We start from the raw sequence: 6,595 nt of genomic DNA, 5'->3' as shown, positions 1-6,595 counted from the left end.
CTACCGCCCCTCCTCCTGGTGTACTGGCCTGTCTCCTGGTATCTGCTCCATACTCTCGACACTACCGCCCCCTCCTTCTGGTGTATTGGCCTGTCTCCTGGTATCTGCTCCATACTCTGGACATTACGGCCCCCTCCTCCTGGTGTACTGGCCTGTCTTCTGGTATCTGCTGCATGCTCTGGACACTACTGCCCCTCCTCCTGGTGTATTGGCCTGTCTCCTGGTATCTGTCCATGCTCTGGACACTACAGCCCATCCTCCTGGTGTACTGGCCTGTCTCCTGGTATCTGCTCCATGCTCTGGACACTACCGCCCCCCTCCTCCTGGTGTACTGGCCTGTCTCCTGGTATCTGCTCCCTGCTCTGGACACTACCGCCCCCTCCTCCTGGTGTACTGGCCTGTCTCCTGGTATCTGCTCCCTGCTCTGGACACTACCGCCCCCCCTCCTCCTGGTGTACTGGCCTGTCTCCTGGTATCTGCTCCCTGCTCTGGACACTACCGCCCCTCCTCCTGGTGTACTGGCCTGTCTCCTGGATCTGCTCCCTGCTCTGGACACTACCGCCCCCTCTCCTGGTGTACTGGCCTGTCTCCTGGTATCTGCTCCATACTCTGGACACTACCGCCCCCTCTTCCTGGTGTACTGGCCTGTCTCCTGGTATCTGCTCCCTGCTCTGGACACTACGCCCCCTCCTCCTGGTGTACTGGCCTGTCTCCTGGTATCTGCTCCCTGCTCTGGACACTACCGCCCCCCTCCTCCTGGTGTACTGGCCTGTCTCCTGGTATCTGCTCCATACTCTCGACACTACCGCCCCCTCCTTCTGGTGTACTGGCCTGTCTCCTGGTATCTGCTCCATACTCCCGACACTACGCCCCCCCTCCTTCTGGTGTATTGGCCTGTCTCCTGGTATCTGCTCCATACTCTGGACACTACGGCCTCCTTCTCCTGGTGTACTGGCCTGTCTTCTGGTATCTGCTCCATGCTCTGGACACTACGGCCCCCTCCTCCTGGTGTACTGGCCTGTCTCCTGGTATCTGCTCCCTGCTCTGGACACTACCGCCCTCCTCCTGGTGTACTGGCCTGTCTCCTGGTATCTGCTCCATACTCTGGACACTACGACCCCCTCCTCCTGGTTGTACTGGCCTGTCTCCTGGTATCTGCTCCATACTCTGGACACTACAGCCCCATCCTCCTGGTGTACTGGCCTGTCTCCTGATATCTGCTCCATGCTCTGGACACTACGACCCCTCCTCCTGGTGTACTGGCCTGTCTCCTGGTATCTGCTCCATGCTCTGGACACTACCGCCCCCTCCTCCTGGTGTACTGGCCTGTCTCCTGGTATCTGCTCCATACTCTGGACACTACGGGCCCCCTCCTCCTGGTGTACTGGCCTGTCTCCTGGTATCTGCTCCATACTCTGGACACTACGGCCCCCTCCTCCTGGTGTACTGGCCTGTCTCCTGGTATCTGCTCCATACTCCCGACACTACCGCCCCTCCTTCTGGTGTATTGGCCTGTCTCCTGGTATCTGCTCCATGCTCTGGACACTACTGCCCCCTCCTCCTGGTGTATTGGCCTGTCTCCTGGTATCTGTTCCATGCTCTGGACACTACAGCCCCCTCCTCCTGGTGTACTGGCCTGTCTCCTGGTATCTGCTCCATGCTGTGGACACTACCGCCCCCTCCTCCTGGTGTACTGGCCTGTCTCCTGGTATCTGCTCCCTGCTCTGGACACTACCGCCCCCTCCTCCTGGTGTACTGGCCTGTCTCCTTGTATCTGCTCCATACTCTGGACACTACAGCCCCTTCCTCCTGGTGTACTGGCCTGTCTCCTGGTATCTGCTCCATGCTCTGGACACTAGGGCCCCCTCCTTCTGGTGTACTGGCCTGTCTCCTGGTATCTGCTCCATGCTCTGGACACTAGGGCCCCCTCCTCCTGGTGTATTGGCCTGTCTCCTGGTATCTGCTCCATGCTCTGGATACTACGGCCCCCTCCTCCTGGTGTACTGGCCTGTCTCCTTGTATCTGCTCCATACTCTGGACACTACCGCCCCCTCCTCCTGGTGTACTGGCCTGTCTCCTGGTATCTGCTCCCTGCTCTGGACACTACCGCCCCTTCCTCCTGGTGTATGGCCTGTCTCCTGGTATCTGCTCCCTGCTCTGGACACTACCGCCCCCTCCTCCTGGTGTACTGGCCTGTCTCCTGGTATCTGCTCCATGCTCTGGACACTACGACCCCCTCCTCCTGGGTACTGGCCTGTCTCCTGGTATCTGCTCCATGCTCTGGACACTACCGCCCCCTTATTCTGGTGTACTGGCCTGTCTCCTGGTATCTGCTCCATACTCTGGATACTGTGCTGACAGCTCCCATTGATATAGTACCATCCTGGATGAGCTGCACTACCTAAGCAACTTGTGTTGATTCTGCACACCCCCTCATGCTACCACTAGAGGTAAGAGCAATGACAAAATGCAAAAGTCACCCTGCTGCCCTGATGGTATCTATACGCCTTGTACCTTTGTAACTCCCAATCTTCCTAAAAATAAGGATGTCATCAAGATAAGCCAAAGCATCTGTACAGTGGTGTCTAAGGATAATTAACGTCCATTACCCTTTGAAAAGTTGCAGGAACCCCACAGATTCCAAAGGGGAGACAGACATATTGGAAAAGGTTAACAGGGTTAACAAAAGCAGACTTTCCTGTAGCACTGTCAGTGAGTGAGTGGTACTTGCCAATACCCTTTAGTCAGGTCTAACAGAGAAAAATCTAACATGTTCCAGTCTCTCCACTAACTTATCCACATGTGGCATCGTGTGGTAGTCAAACTTTGACACCTCAATGAACTTCCAAAAATCTTAACAAAACCTCAATGTTCCATCTGGTTTAGGAATCAGGAAAATGGGGCTTTACCATTAGCTCTTGGATTTCTCAATAACCCTGAGGTCCAACGTATTCCTGACCTCCTCTCATATGGCCTACCTAAGGGTCTCTGGTACCTTGTCTTACAACATGTCTCACATCTCACCTAACCAGAACAGTCCGACATGGAGAGAGAGGAGCGGCTGCACATCCCACCTATGGCATATACTAATGCTGCTCAGCCTATTTTTTTTTTTAAAAAAAAACAACTTCAGAATGTTGGAATATGAATTGATCAAGCCATATGGCCCCGTGTACGAACGTGCAGGTGTCCTGGTTCCCTACGCTAACTCCACACCGTGTCGGTCAGCGACCGCCACCCCCGCAAAGCGTGCACATGCAGGGAAGGTCATGGAACGGCCCTGCAACCCCCATGTCACAGGACCAAACCCAAATTGCCCCCCAAAAGTGCCAGCCAGCACCACTGGGGGGGAAGGCTGCCCCCAAACACACAAGTATGGATATGGTATTACACTAAACCAAAACTGCTGCAGACAGAATGGGAAAAACATAGAGGTACTGTCATGTAAGCACAGGTTAATGCTCTGCTGACATGGGTCTTTTAACCCCTTAACGACATCGGGCGTAAATTTACGCCCTGATGCCGGTAAGGGAGTTCAGAGGGGCCGCGCAGCGACCCCGCTCTGAACCGCGGCGGTCCCGGGTGCCGCGTGTAGCCCGGAACCGTAGGTATTAGCGGGCACGGTCCGATCGCCGTGCCCGCTAATACAATAATCAGATGCAGCTGTCAAACATGACAGCTGCATCCGATTACCGGATTCAGCCGTTCCCTGGTGTCTAGTGGGGAGATCGCTCCTCCGGGATGTTATCCCGGAGGAGCGATCTCCGTTTCTAAAGCCGGCCGGGGGCGCCTCCAAGATGGCGCCGTCCTCGGCTCGGCACTCATTTACTTCTGGCTGCAGCAGCCGAAAGCAAACGAGTGCCTATCTCATGGATCTCTGCAGCATATCTATGCTGCAGAAATCTCTATGAGAGATCAAAGCACTTATACTAGAAGTCCCCCAGGGGGAATAACCCTAACCCCAGGGGGGAATAACCCTAATCCCAGGGGGGAATAACCCTAACCCCAGGGGGGGAATAACCCTAACCCCAGGGGGGGGAATAACCCTAACCCCAGGGGGGAATAACCCTAACCCCAGGGGGGCTTCTAGTATAAGTGTTAAAGTAAAAAAAAAAGTGCTGTTAATAGTAAAAAGCCCCCTCCCCTAATAAAAGTCTGAATCACCCCCCTTTTCCCAGGTTATAAATAAAAGTAAATAAATAAATAAACAAACATGTTTGCTATCGCCGCGTGCGTAATCGCCCAAACTATTATTAATCACATTCCTGATCTCGCACGGTAAACGGCGTCAGCGCAAAAAAATCCCAAAGTGCAAAATTGCGCATTTTTGGTCGCATCAAATCCAGAAAAATTGTAATAAAAAGCGATCAAAAAGTCGTATATGCGCAATCAAGGTACCGATAGAAAGATCACATCGTGGCACAAAAAATGACACCTGACACAGACCCATAGACCGAAGGATAAAAGCGCTATAAGCCTGGGAATGGAGCGATTTTAAGTGACGTATATTTGTTGACAATGGTTTAAATTTTTTACAGGCCATCAGATACAATATAAGTTATACATGTTACATATCGTTTTAATCGTAACGACTTGAGGAACATATATAACAAGTCAGTTTTACCCCAGGGCGAATGGCGTAAAAACACATTTCCCCCAAATAAACAAAATGCTTTTTTTTTTCAATTTCACCACACTTTGAATTTTTTTCTGGTTTCGCAGTGTACTTTATGCAAAAATTCAGCCGACATTGCAAAGTACAATTAGTGACGCAAAAAATAAGGGGTCATGTGGGTTTCTAGGTGGAAAAATGCAAGTGCTATGGCCTTTTAAGCACAAGGAGGAAAAAACTAAAACGCAAAAATCGAAATTGGCTCTGTCCTTAAAGGGTTAAAGGGGAGTGCCAGCTGCCGAGAAAGGGGAGAGAAATGCAAAATCTGACATGGAGAGAGAAGCGGCTGCACATCACGCCTATGGCTAATACTAATGCTGCTAAGCATGTGCACGCTCTGGGGGGCGGTGGTCACTGACCGACATGGTGTGGAGTTAGCGTAGGGACCCGTGTGAACCAGAGGACCTGCACATTGGTACACAGGGCTATTATGGCTTGATCAAATAGATGGGATGTGCAGCCGTTTCTTTCTCTCCAGTTTCCGTGTTTTACAGTTCTCCCTCTCTGAACAGCACGCACTCCTTTATAAGACCCACATGACCAAAATTAGCAGGATATGCCTGTGCTCACATGTCAGTATCTTATGCCTTTCCCATTCTGTCTGCAGCAGTGGTGGTGAGTGTAATACCTTATCCATACCTGTGTCGTTCGGAGGCAGCCTTCCCCGCCGGTGGTGCTGGCCGGGTTTTGGTGGGTCTTTTTGGGTCTGGTCCTGTGACATTGGGTTGCAGGGCCATTCCATGGCCTCCCTTCCCTGCATGTGCACGCTTTGCGGGGGCGGTGGTCACTGACCGACACGGTGTGGAGTTAGCGTAGGGACCCGTGTGAACCAGAGGACCTGCACGTTGGTACACGGGGCTATTATGGCTTGATCAAATCATATACAGACACTCTGGTGTTGATTTTTAATATAGGCCAAGCGGCATTAGTATCAGCAATAGATGGGATGTGCAGCCGTTCCTTTCTCTCCAGTTTCAGTCTAAGGCTAGGTTCACATTGCGTTTTCAGCGTCCGTTTAACGGATCCGTTTTTTGCAAAAAACGGATGCATTTGTGTGCATCCGTTTTGATCCGTTTTTCCATTGACTTCCATTATAAAAAAAAAAAAAACGGATCAAAACGGATCCGTTTTTTTTGACGCACAATAAAGTACTGTTGACACTACTTTTTTAACCGTTAAAAAAAAACACGGATCCGTTAAACGGCTGCTGAAAACGCAGTGTGAACCTAGCCTAACCACCCAGCCAGCACTGTATCCTTGGTGGCAAGGAGCAGTAGAATTTGTCCAGAACGGCCCTCTTGACCATCTGTGCTGGACTGCACTCCTCTGGTTGTAGCCACTTCCTCACTAGGTGGATAAGGTCATGAATCTTGGAAAGTGGGGGTAGGCTCTCCGAGAATGTCCAGTTGTGCACTCCACCTGCACTTACCTGTATGGTTACTTCTAGTCTAGCCAGGATCTCTGCCTTTAGCTTGATTTAGTTACATGAATCCAATTCGCTTAGGTCATAATATGCCTTTTGGGGTCCACCTGTTAGGAAATGTGCCACTACATCAGCCCACTTGTCCCCAGGTAGCCTTCCACACTCTGCAACTCTCTAGAAGACGGTGAGATTCCATGTCATCTGCTGGAGTCGTTTTATGTCACCTTATGTGGGTTAGCTCAGTAGCTTTGCCTGTATAAAATCCTGCATGTCCAGCACTAAACAGTACAACTGCTGACTATACATGCAGCTTATTACCAGCTAGACGGAACACATAAAACAGAAGAGAACACAGTCCTTTTTACCCCAGTCAGGTATTCAGCTCCTTGGAGGCCAGTAGCCTTAAGGGTCATTTACACATCCGTATAATTCCGTCTGTTCACGGACAGTGTTCTGCGGACTGAACCTGGGAGCACCCAGCATCATGATTAGGAGCTCCT

Source organism: Dendropsophus ebraccatus, unplaced genomic scaffold, assembly GCF_027789765.1.
Source record: "Dendropsophus ebraccatus isolate aDenEbr1 unplaced genomic scaffold, aDenEbr1.pat pat_scaffold_521_ctg1, whole genome shotgun sequence".
Lineage (NCBI taxonomy): Eukaryota > Metazoa > Chordata > Amphibia > Anura > Hylidae > Dendropsophus > Dendropsophus ebraccatus.
This window is presented reverse-complemented; position numbering follows the sequence as displayed.